This window comes from Henckelia pumila, chromosome 2, assembly GCF_033568475.1.
Source record: "Henckelia pumila isolate YLH828 chromosome 2, ASM3356847v2, whole genome shotgun sequence".
In the NCBI taxonomy this organism is placed as follows: domain Eukaryota; kingdom Viridiplantae; phylum Streptophyta; class Magnoliopsida; order Lamiales; family Gesneriaceae; genus Henckelia; species Henckelia pumila.
This window is the reverse complement of record NC_133121.1, coordinates 66,181,622-66,193,628: the sequence shown is the minus strand read 5'-3', so window position 1 is coordinate 66,193,628 and position 12,007 is coordinate 66,181,622.

Sequence of the window (12,007 nt, the reverse complement as noted above, 5' to 3'; positions counted from 1 at the left end):
GTGACGAATTCATACTTTTTGCCTTCCTTTAGAGTAAGACTAGTTTTGAGTTGATTTCTATCCCACCATGCCAAAGGATGCTCGTTGTAAATTTCTTTGAGCCTCTTTTTGACATCTTCAAAGGATACCTTATTTTCTAACTCTATATCTATATGATTTAGAGTTACCTTGAGAAGCTCCATATCCTCTGTTTGGAGTTCTTGTTCTGTTGTTATTTTCAACATGGTTTCTTCAAACTTATTGGATCTTTCATTTTTGGGTGAAAAAGTTGTCCTTTATCACCACGCTGGCTGCGAAATATTATCGGCAATTGTCGATAAAAAGCAACCTTGAGTCTTTGAACGATAATTTTATGATCACAAATTGTAGTGAACATAAGTTTTTTTGACTCATTGTCTTGTGTATACTTCTTAAACATTTGTAAGAAGTTATTTCCTAACAGGATATCAGCACCTGTATTATGGAAATAGATCGGTGGTGTTTTTACCTTGTACCAAGGTGTTTGACCTGCACCTCCCATAAGGATATCTGCTTGTTTTATTCCTTTGCAAAGAATTAAAATTCTTCGAGAGAAATCTCGTCCAGCAATTTTTGGCAATTCTTCTTCACATTCTTCAGGGAAAACTGCTCTTTTTGCTGTACAAATTCCTGCTCCCGAGTCAATATAAGCTGCAAAGTACTCAGCCTTATATTGTTCATACAACATCCCTATCGGAATGTATATGGAGAAAGGACTTGTTGCCATTTTTTAAAGGGATTACTAAATGGACCCTCCATTTTTAACAAACTGTGTTGTAACTCAGTAATCCGATTAAGACTATTTACCTTTAGTTTTCCTAAGGCCTCAGAAGGTAGAGTATGATTACTCCTTTCTACTTCTTCAATGCGTTCTAGTAAATCATGTTCATGACTTACTAATTTCAACAGTTGCTTCTTCTTCTATTTGTGAACAGAGTTTTCGAATTTGATTAAGGGATTGTCCCTTATCCAATTCACTTGGTTTTCCATTTCGTAGAATTCTTATTGAATCCTCCAAGTCTTTTCTTTTGCCATGAACTCTATTCTTTTTTCAAGGCGTTTCCATGGATTATGGTCCTCTAGGAATTCTAGACCAAGAATGAGCTGATCCATATCTTTTCCTGGAATTCCCCAGATTTGAACTTCTAATTCTCCAATATATATCACTCCTTGGTAAGTTCCTTTTTCATGTTGTTCCAAATAGTAAATCGAGTTACAAGGGAACTGGTTCCGATGACTTGTAATTTCGAATACTATTTTTATTTTTTTCCATCCTTCTGGATATCTAAGTTTTCCTATTATAGAAAACTCTTTTTCTTCTGGTGTAATTTCTTGAATAGGATATTTGTCTCATCTCCTGCTTGTCATTCTGTCTCCTTGGAAAGATAACCTTCGGGGTTCTATTTTAAGGTCTCTGTATAGAACCGGTCTGTCTTGAATTTGAATGTCTGTTTCCTGAATTAAAAGAAACTCGATTCTTTTCGGGTATATTGCTTGAGCAACTTTCCCAAAGATCTCTGGAATTTCAATGAACTAATTTCTAATAAATAATTCAGAATGGTGAGTATTAGAAAGAGCATATGAAATTTGATACGTAATAGAATATGGCATATTACCTTTCTTCATTAGTCTTTTTTCCTTGAAGTTTTGATGCAACGTCAGGGCTCGACTAAAATCTCTATCAGCTAAATTGTAGACTATTCTTGGATAAATAACTCCCACAATTTTTCCTGCACACAAATTTCCCGAGATAGTTCCTAGAACCGCATCTTGTATATTCCCCATTCTTTTATTGCATACTACGATATATATGGGTGAATATATTCCCTCTTTAAAAGTAGCTTTGATCATAATCTGGATTGCTCCAATATGAATCCAAGACATTGTCTTTGCTACTTCTGCTTTTAATTTATGTAATTCCTCTCGAATTTCTTTAAAGGGAATTAACTGCATCTCAATTTGATTACTGGTTAATTCCATAGGGATCGCCATTTTCCTTCTAGATACCTTATAAATCAAATTATGTCTTCTTTGTATTAGCCCTAGGTTTCCTAAGACTCTTTCCAACTTGTCCTGCTGAAAATCCTTGGTACTTCTATAATGTTGGATTTTTGCTCATAATCCTTTGGACCATATTATAAGATATTGTGGTTTGACTAAAGAACCCAGCCAAACTTTCATGTGTTTCATGCCGAAACACTTCCTCTTTACTCTGATTCTGATTCTGATTCATCCTCAGAAACTTCTCGACTAAACAATATCTCTTCTTCGTATATGCTTTCATCTGAGGAGATATCCTCAAATTGATATACTTGGACTAGACCTTGAAAGAATACTGCATCATCCATATCTGGTGTTGCTTCAAAGAGTTTAACTCTTTTTTTCTTGTTTTCTGGACAATTTGTAAATATATGTCCTCTTGCTCCACATGTCCAGCAGTTGCAATCCTTGAAACTTTCACTTGCTCTTGTATGAGTTTTTCTGAAAGTTCTTCTTGATGGTGTTCTTCCCCTACTTTGTGATGAGCATGTTGTTGGGGTTGTTCTTTTGGGTCCACTTCTTCTACCCGATCTATAGGATCTGGCCTTTTGTTTGGACCAAAATGTTTTTGGTTTCCAAGAACTTTTCATTATTTTATTATAGGGATTATTTCTGAATTTCTTCCTTTTAGATCCATGTGATCTGTTTCCAATGATCGTTGGAAGATCATTTTCTCTACAACACAAAGGTGTACGCTTATCTATACCCCTTATTTTCTTGTAGTTCTTCTGTAATGCTGCCATATGGAACCATTCTGCTAATTTTTCTTTCAAAAAGGAGGCACGTCTTGCCAATGTATCAAGATTACTTGGAACATATTCTTTAATCAACATTTCTCTCCAGGGACTTGACATTTTTGAGAAAATAGCTGAATAGCTACATTTTTCTCGACTCCCGAATTCCATCTGTATTTAGTGAATAACATAATGTATTCATCAACTAAACAAATATCATGTAACTCGAGGCTATACAAAGCTTGAGTATATCTTCTCTTTTTCTCTGTATCTTGATTATTGAAATAGTCAACCCCTATGAATTGTGCTTTAAATAGGGTGGCCATTCTTCCTCCAATCTCATTGAAGGATTCTCCTGCTAAGATTGATTCCTTAGTTTCTGGCATAGTCATCTCCTAGGCGATCTTGACGAATCCCATTAGACTCATTTCTAGAAGTTTAATGAAACCTTCTTTATTGAGATCTAATGTTCCTGCTGCTATTCTCATAGCTGATGTCCAATCATCTATGAGATCTTCTCTATTTTTGAAGTCCAGAACATTAAGGTTTAACATAACACCATAAGGATATATTGGATCTAAAACAGTTTTTTCGTAAGGAGTTTGATGGAGCGGGATTTTGCTCCTTCTTGATCTGGTTCCTGTTGGATGTGAATTTTCTCCAACCTGGAACTCACTATGTGGTTCTTCTGTTTTAACCACATATCTTGGGGAATTTCCTATGGGTTGTTCACCCTCAGGAAAATTCATGTTTAGATCTACTACTTTATGATTCGCAAAAGAATCCACAAGATCTTGTAGATCCTCGAGATTTAATCTTTCTAAAGTAGTCATCAGATAGTGTTTTTATCTGATACTGCTTTTATGAGATTAATCATCATTTCATCATCAGTTAAAGGTTTTTGAACCATTTTGGTTTTACCTTTCTGATGTAACAAAGGTTCGGTACCAAACGAGAGTGGTAACCTTCCTCCTGTATTTTCTTTTCTAGAACCCGAAGTGTGTTCTAGATTTATGATTTTATTTTGAAGATCCTTTAGAATTCCAAGAATTTCTTCTTGTTTCTTAAGGATTTCTTCAATTTGTCGAGGTATTTCATACAGCTGATTGCTGTAATATTGTACCGTCTTTTGAATTTCTCTAAGATCTCTAGAGAGTTTAGAGAAATCTGGTGTAATCTCTAAAAATTGAGAGTTAGAAATCATCTTTCTTTATCTTTTCAAAATTAAGAGCATTAATCACAACCTGTTGTAAGTAATCTATTGTGAATAGATTAACTTGTTTATAAGATTTCATAGGAATAAAATTCTCTTGATTCAAACTTTCTTTTTGAAGTAATTCTTTTGTAAAAATCTTCTCCTCAACAAAGAAAATATGAATTAACGAATAATATTACGTCTGAATAATTAACCTAACGCTTTGATACCATTTTACGGATAATTCTTTGTACCATGAATAAACACAAAATCTTCAGATTTTAGCATAAAGTCTTTAGATTTTAAGCATAAAAAAGCATAAATCCAGTACAAGAATTAAACAATTAATTATTCAAGTTTGGTGGTCCGAGGGAGCTATTGCAAAAAATCTTATGGGTAGGGAGCTAGCTAGGGCAATTTCAAGTTTGGATTTGGGGATTTATCATCAATTTGCTCAAAAAATATCCTCCCTAAGACTTTTTTTTAGTCATGATATTAACTTTTTTTTTACGTAAATACACGGAAAATCTACGTGTCTTTTTTTTAAAAAAAATTATTTATTCTCATAATTTCCTTATTATTTTTCGACAAATTTCCTAACAAGCATGACGTAGCCATCTCTCGGAAAAAAAAATCACGGTGGAAATCATGAATAAGCAACCACACACCCTATGTCGGTTAACAACCAAGTGGGATACTTTTTTCGATGAGTTTGGTTGTTGGTTTTAGTCTCCCAATCTCATCAAACCAAATAATACTATAAAAAAATTCATAATCTTTTAATTGACTTAAATTCTCTATATACAAATAGGGAGAGTTTGAAAAATGACCTTGGTCAACCAAATTTTTTGATTTATGACCTTCTTTCAAAAAAACTTTGCAAAATAACCTTCAAATACAAAGGAAATGCAAAAACCAAAACAAAGAAAAAAATTGAGGAGGTTATATTTCCAAATCATGGTCAAACGGAGGTTATTTAGTTAAATAAATCCTATACAAATAGTAAATTATAGGGAAAATTGCAAATTTAGTCATGTATGCTTGTCACTTTGCGATTTTGGTCTTCTATGTTTTCATATTTCAGTTTTAGTCCTGCATGTTTTGATTTTTGGCAATGTAGGTCCTTTTTATTCGAAAATACTTACGTGGCACTGTACACGTCAGCTCCACATCAGCACTGAATTGATACCACGTCAGCGCCACGTCGGAAAAAGGTCTAAAATTGTCAAAAAAATAAAGATAGTGGGCTAAAACTGAAATCTGAAAATATAAATGACTAAAATCGCAAAGTGATAAACATAAAGGATCAAAAAAGCAGTTTTCCCTAAATTATATATATATATATATGCGCGCGTCAATTGATATATATATATCCACAAAAAAATCAATACTACACTTAGAAATTTTTATAGCGTAATTTAAATACAAAAACTCTCGTAAAAATTTCTCACGAGTTAATTTTGTGAGACGAGTTTTTAACTCGACCTCACACATGAAAAGTAATGTTTTTCATTAAGGTGTATTGTTCGAATTTACCCACTCATCTAATTAGTTAAAGAGCATGTCTATTGTAAGAGGAAGGTCAGTAAAATGTATAGATCAAGCCTACTCATATATATAACCAAAAAAAAATTATTTTTGGTATAAATTTTTTTTAATTTTTTCATAAATGATCTAAATAAGAGAAATATTTCATTAAATTAACCCGTAAAACAATTTGAGACGAGTTTTTGCAATTTAAATATTAAACCATATATATATATATAGCGCATGGTAGAGATGGGTTCGGTTGGTGGGAAACAAAATCCCGAATCTTTGATAATTTTCTCTAATCTCCAATCTCATGTGTCTTCACTCTTCAGTCCAATATCGATCACTGTTACTTCTCACACGACTTATTTTACATTTTCATTGTGCCAATTTTATGAATTCTTCTTTGTCATTATTGTAATTATGCATGGAAGAAATGTCATGTATATTATATAATTTAGGGATCTGTCGATGCCACCTCATCCAGGTAGTGCTCGGGTGGAGTATGGACGGTCCGGATCTCTTTGCAGGTCAAATCATTTGACCTGCAGTGATGATCCGGGCCGTCCGATCTGGCTTCAGGGCAATATCGATAGATCCATAATTTAGTTCGTTTTAGTAGCCAGAAAAAATCAATATCAAGAAATGAGGACTTGATATCTATCTCGGTACGTAATTGTGAGAAGTCTAAAGATGATCAAACATATATATGGATTAAAGAGTGTGTCCACATTTGAACAAGTCGAATAGTCGGAAAAGTGAGCATTCACACATTGATAAGTAGACTAAGAGACTTAAAAGATAAAAAATATTTTTCTTTATAAAAAAAGTGAGTTTACTGTTTTACTTGTGTTTGGACTTTGGATAGATTTCTAGTGCTTTCAAAAATACTTAATTAAGATAAAATAATGGTTTTTATAAAAGTCAATACTTATAGTTTTTCAAATACTTTTGTAATAACTCAACTTGAAAAAATGCTTTCAAAGCTATTATATATCCAAAACAAAATTATTACAACTTTTACTTTAAAAAAATTATTGTTGAAATCCAACTTAAAAAATTATTTTGTAAAGAAAATGTTTATGTATTCAAACAAGCTCTAAAGCTTGACGAAATTATAGCCTAGTTTCTCCTAATAAAAAAAAGAAAAGAAATTATAGCCTAGTTGGGTATATATATGCATCAAGCAGAAGTTTAGTCAGGGAAAAGCTAGCAAAAATTAACTTCATAATATTAATATTCTAAAAAAACATCATAATATTAATTAATGTTTACTTAAAATCATATCCATAATAAAAAATTATTTGTCTAATTCTTCTAAGAAACACTTGCTTTAAAAAAAATAAAAAAATATAAGAAAACATCAGGTGCCCTTAACTGGGCCCCAACTATTATCATTATTTTTTTACGAAAAACGAAAACATATCATTCGGATTTTCATTTCCAGAAATCGTATGTCCAAATATATTCCATAAGTGAGTTACTATAAAAAGGAAAACAAAATTGGATTAAAGGCGTCGATCACTTTTCGGATGAAATTCGAAAGAGTTAATAAAGAACTATGATTTTTTTTGAAAAACCAAACAAGAAAATAAAATAAATTGTTATAAAATTAATATTTGCTTCAAAATAAATGGAGAGGTGTCAATTTTGTATCAACTTTTGGTTGAAAATTTCCTGAATTTACTCAACCTGTTGGGCCTTCTTACACTTAGGGTCAAACTCAAGGCTGATCTATACCATAATAGGTAGTAGCTAACCTCTATTCATATTCCACTAAAATCAATTCAATTATATTAAGATATTTTCAATTTCCTTTTTGGAGCAAAAACAATATTATTAGCATAGAATGTTAAATAAGATTTGAATTATTTTTATTTTTGTCAAGATTGCAATTGTGACTTAACAAATACTAGTCTGTACGCTGGAGCGGTAGATTTCAACCTAGCATATGGGTAATATCCCAATGATAGATCTAATGTTCCATGATTTGCCACATCAACAATACATAATTAATTACGCTTATGTGTAAAAATACGAACCGTTGGATGCATGATTTGGGTATTACCCATATGCTAGGATCTAATCTACCCGTTGGAGCAGACATTATATTGCGTGCATTTAAATTATAATATTTTTCTTACATGGTACATATTTGTGTGGAATAAATATTTTTGTGATTATATTTTGTTATTGTTTAATTCATTGTTCTAAACGACGGAGCCTAGGACCGCCTAGGCGTTAAACGGTTGTCCACCGCTCCGATTTTAGATATTTGAAACTTCTGAAAGTTATTACATTAATTGACCGTCTAGGCAGTCTAGTCGCTTCCTAGACGCCTTAATCCGCCTAGATTTATATATAATATTTTATATTTTTAATTTAATTTTTTAAAAAAAAATTATTTGATCAATTTGTATCAGATGAAAACGAGAAACATGTCATGTATTTCGAGTTAAATTCGACAACGATAAATTATTGGAAAAATATTAAGATGAACAAAAATAATTAAATATTTAGACTTGAAAAAACATCACTTAGGTAGGTGGATGGTCACCCACCGCCTAACACCTAGGCGCTTTTTAGAACAATTGGTTTAATTTCATTGAATCGTTTTTGTACTATCGAATTTCTTTGGTGTCGCCGAGTGTTTTTGTGAGACCTCGGTTCTAAACATCTAATCTCGGATTAAACAACAATTGAGCATACAAGATCCAAGATTAAAAGCAATAAAAGTTTTTTTTAAAAAAAAGGGTGCCGCGCTCGGGCGGTAGAAATTATACTACCGCTCGGGCGCGGCCAAAACAGCAGCCCTGCTGCTTTGCTCAAAATGGGGTGCGCTCGGTCTGCTAAAAACTGCAGATCGGACGCCCTCTGCACCAGAACAAAAACACAGAAATCAACTCGCCAATTCAAACCATAACCATTCCAAACATAACAAGATTCATAATACATGCAACGACAACATTCAATCAACAATAATCGAATAATAGAAACTACAAACATCAACCAAGTTCGAGTTCTAAGCATGCTTCAAATATAAACTAGATTGACATGCTGAAACGAATTCTAAACCGAGTCCCACTTCTATCTCTCACTTTTGACGCTAACCAGGTGATCTTCGCTGACTTCATCCTGCCCCACCTTTTGCCAAGTACATATACAAAACAAAGCAACAACCGGATAACTCCGTTGAGAATGATATTCTCAGTAAAAGCAACATAACATGCAATAACAAGTATTAACTCAAAACATGTAATACAGACAACATATTCAAAGCTAATATGAATGGAATGCATGTCTTTAAAACAGTGATATAAAAACTGATAATCAAGGAATTACTACTCTGATTTTGGGATCCCGAGGATGAGATCACGTAACGACTCACCGACTCTCCCAATCGAGGTGGTGCCATGTATCCCACTCCCCTAGACTTTGGTGCGACTAAAAGAAGTATGCTGACACTAGGTGAACTTCTACACCCAGGCCACTCGCAGTATAGCCCCCAAAACGTCTAAACAAAAAGGGCCGTTCTGCCCACTGAAATCAAAGGTTTGGCTCAAGATGAATGCAAAAGAAAACATAAAGCATTAAGCCATATAACAAGCTCAAACAACAAAATACATGCTCCACATTCTAGAACAAGTATTGATGCAAGTATGTGATTTTAAGGGAAACTCAAGAACCAACTATCTCGAGTACGCTATCCCGCTAACACGATGACTGCTTGTACCTTTCGATACGAATAACTCCAACTTTGGACAAGCTACAATAAAAGGTTATATAAAAAACTATACAATCTAAACAACAACATCGCTCAAGGTAAACTCTTTACCGCTCTTCGTCCAATTCTTCAACGATCAACTTCTGCTAACTCTGGGCTCGACAAACTTCAAACGAATTTGTACGGAGGCAAAATATGATCAACAACGACGAACAAACCCAATGTCAAAGTTCTACAATTCAAACGGTTCAAAAAAACTCAAAACTCAAACCGGCGATATAACAGCTATAAACTGAACAACCGGAAACGCATACAGCAGTACAACATTGCAAACAACTCGATTCAATGCTAAAACATCAAAACAACTCAAAACCAACACATCTCAAAATCTCCATTTTCGAAAAAATGCTTCCAAAAATCATAACAATTCCGAACGACGCTCTATTTCAAAACCGACTGAGAATAAACGATAAGAACTCATTCAAGAACAACATAACTGAAATTCAATCGATTCTAACATCATCCGAAATAGAAGTGCAACTGATCGGAGAAAAACTTACTATAGAAATAAATTCTAACGGATGGATCGACTGATAACTGAAATCTGAAAGCTTGAAAGTGCAATGGGGCGTCTTCAATGGAGGAATAACGAGATGGGAAAGAAGATGGTGTGAAGAAGAAGTAAAACCAAGCTATAAATATCTAACAAACTCCATATTTGCGTTTTAGTCTCTGAAAAATCCAAAATTTTCAAAATAGACCCTGATAAAAAACAAGTCGGCTCTTGAACTCTGTAATCTCCGATTATCTCAAATAAACTCAATTAAAATAAATTTGGGGCGTTACAGTTTTTATATTATATTTAATAAATAATACTAAATATACCCTTATTTTCTTTATTGTTAGATATTGGAAAAAAGTTATATTATCGTAAATTCATTATCAAAATTTATAGTTGGTGGTAATGGTACAAGTACAACCTCAAGTGCCATGGGGGTACAAGAGACAATTATTGCAATTGATGAAAATCGAACTCATAACCTTGGCTCTGATACCAATTTTAAGATCGAACGCTTGTCGTTTTATCAAAAAATATATCTGGTGATAATGGTGCAACTTAAATCTTTAAAACCGTACAGCAGTCCAAGCATCATGGTTCGATCGATCCACCCAATATGAACAATTATTGCACCCCAAAACCACTTCTTATTTAGAATATTATATTACAGATCACCATAACATTTCTAAAAATTCTTATAAAAGTGATTTTACAGTTTTCAACATAATATCTATTTTTTCTTAAAAAAACACTGTGAAAAATATTAATAATATTTTTTTTGAAACTTTTAAGCCTGCCTATAGTAAAGGGCGTTCGTTGTTATATAGATATTAAATGTCGCATAAAAATTAAATGTATAAAATGTGAAATATCATGCATGTTATATTAAAGGAAGGGAAAAATCCATTTCCTCATTTTTATATCTATCTTCGGCTATATGTAAGTTTGAACCTCTATGTTATCGAAATTAAGTTTAGTCTTGCATATCATTCCCTTTTTCAGTTATTTCGGTTCTTTCTTTTGACATTTTAGTCTTTTTTTTTAATGGAAATACTCAAATACTCATGTGACAGTACTTAATACATTAGAGCCACAAGCCCACAACAAGAACACATGGAAAAAAGTTGAAAACTGTAAAAACTCAAAGATAACGAACTAATTAATCTGAAAGCAAAAGAATCAAAATCGCAAAAAGAAGGAAAAATTACTTTTTTGGTCCTGTATGTTTGTCACTTTGCGATTTCAGTCTTTTATATTTTCATATTTCAGTTTTAGTACGCTATCCTTATTTTTTTTGGCAATTTTAGTCCTTTTTTCCGACGTGGCGCTGAAGTGGCACCAATTCAGTGCTGATGTGGAGCTGACGTGTACAATGTCACGTAAGCATTTTTGAATAAAAAAGACCGAAATTGCCAAAAATCGGAAATGAAGGACTAAAAATGAAATATGAAAACATAAAGGACCAAAATCGCAAAGTGACAAACATACATGACCAAATTTGCAGTTTTCTCAGAAAAAATATCCAAGGGCGAATTAATTTGTAATTTTCCTATAAAAAAATTAGTAAAATGCTGATAATTAGTTGTCTTTAACAAATATATAAATTACATTGTAATGAAAAATACAGGGCGTCACTAATCATTGTAAAATGAATGTAATGTTATGAAGCATAGTATATATAATTCAACTAAACTTGTTAGTACTATTGGAGTCATTGTTCCTTAAACTAGACAATTTGGCATTTAATTCCTGTAATATCAAATTAATTAGAAAGACATGATTTGAAGGGGCCATGTTCATAGTTTCCTTTGCATGACCCCACTTATATAATTTAGAATTAGATGCCAATTTAATCATTTAAGAGCAAAACCAATCACTTTTAGTAGTCATTACTAAAAGCATTCCTTTCCCATCAATTTACGTAGTAATTGGCCTAACTGCTCATTTTTTTAATGCTACATCGGACAAGAAAAAATATATATACGTAACAACAATGCCCATCATCATGCTAAAAAACTAGCAACGTTTGACATCATGTTAGTACCCTAACGAAGAAACTATTGAAAGTGTAGAAGACCAACTTTTTTCACAGAGACCAAATGTTAAGTCATTAATTCGATCGATCGGTTACTAAAACCCGAAACACGCCACGATTCTTGCCATTTTTCAGTAAAAAACGAGTTGTAAATTGCAATTTTTTTAAAAAA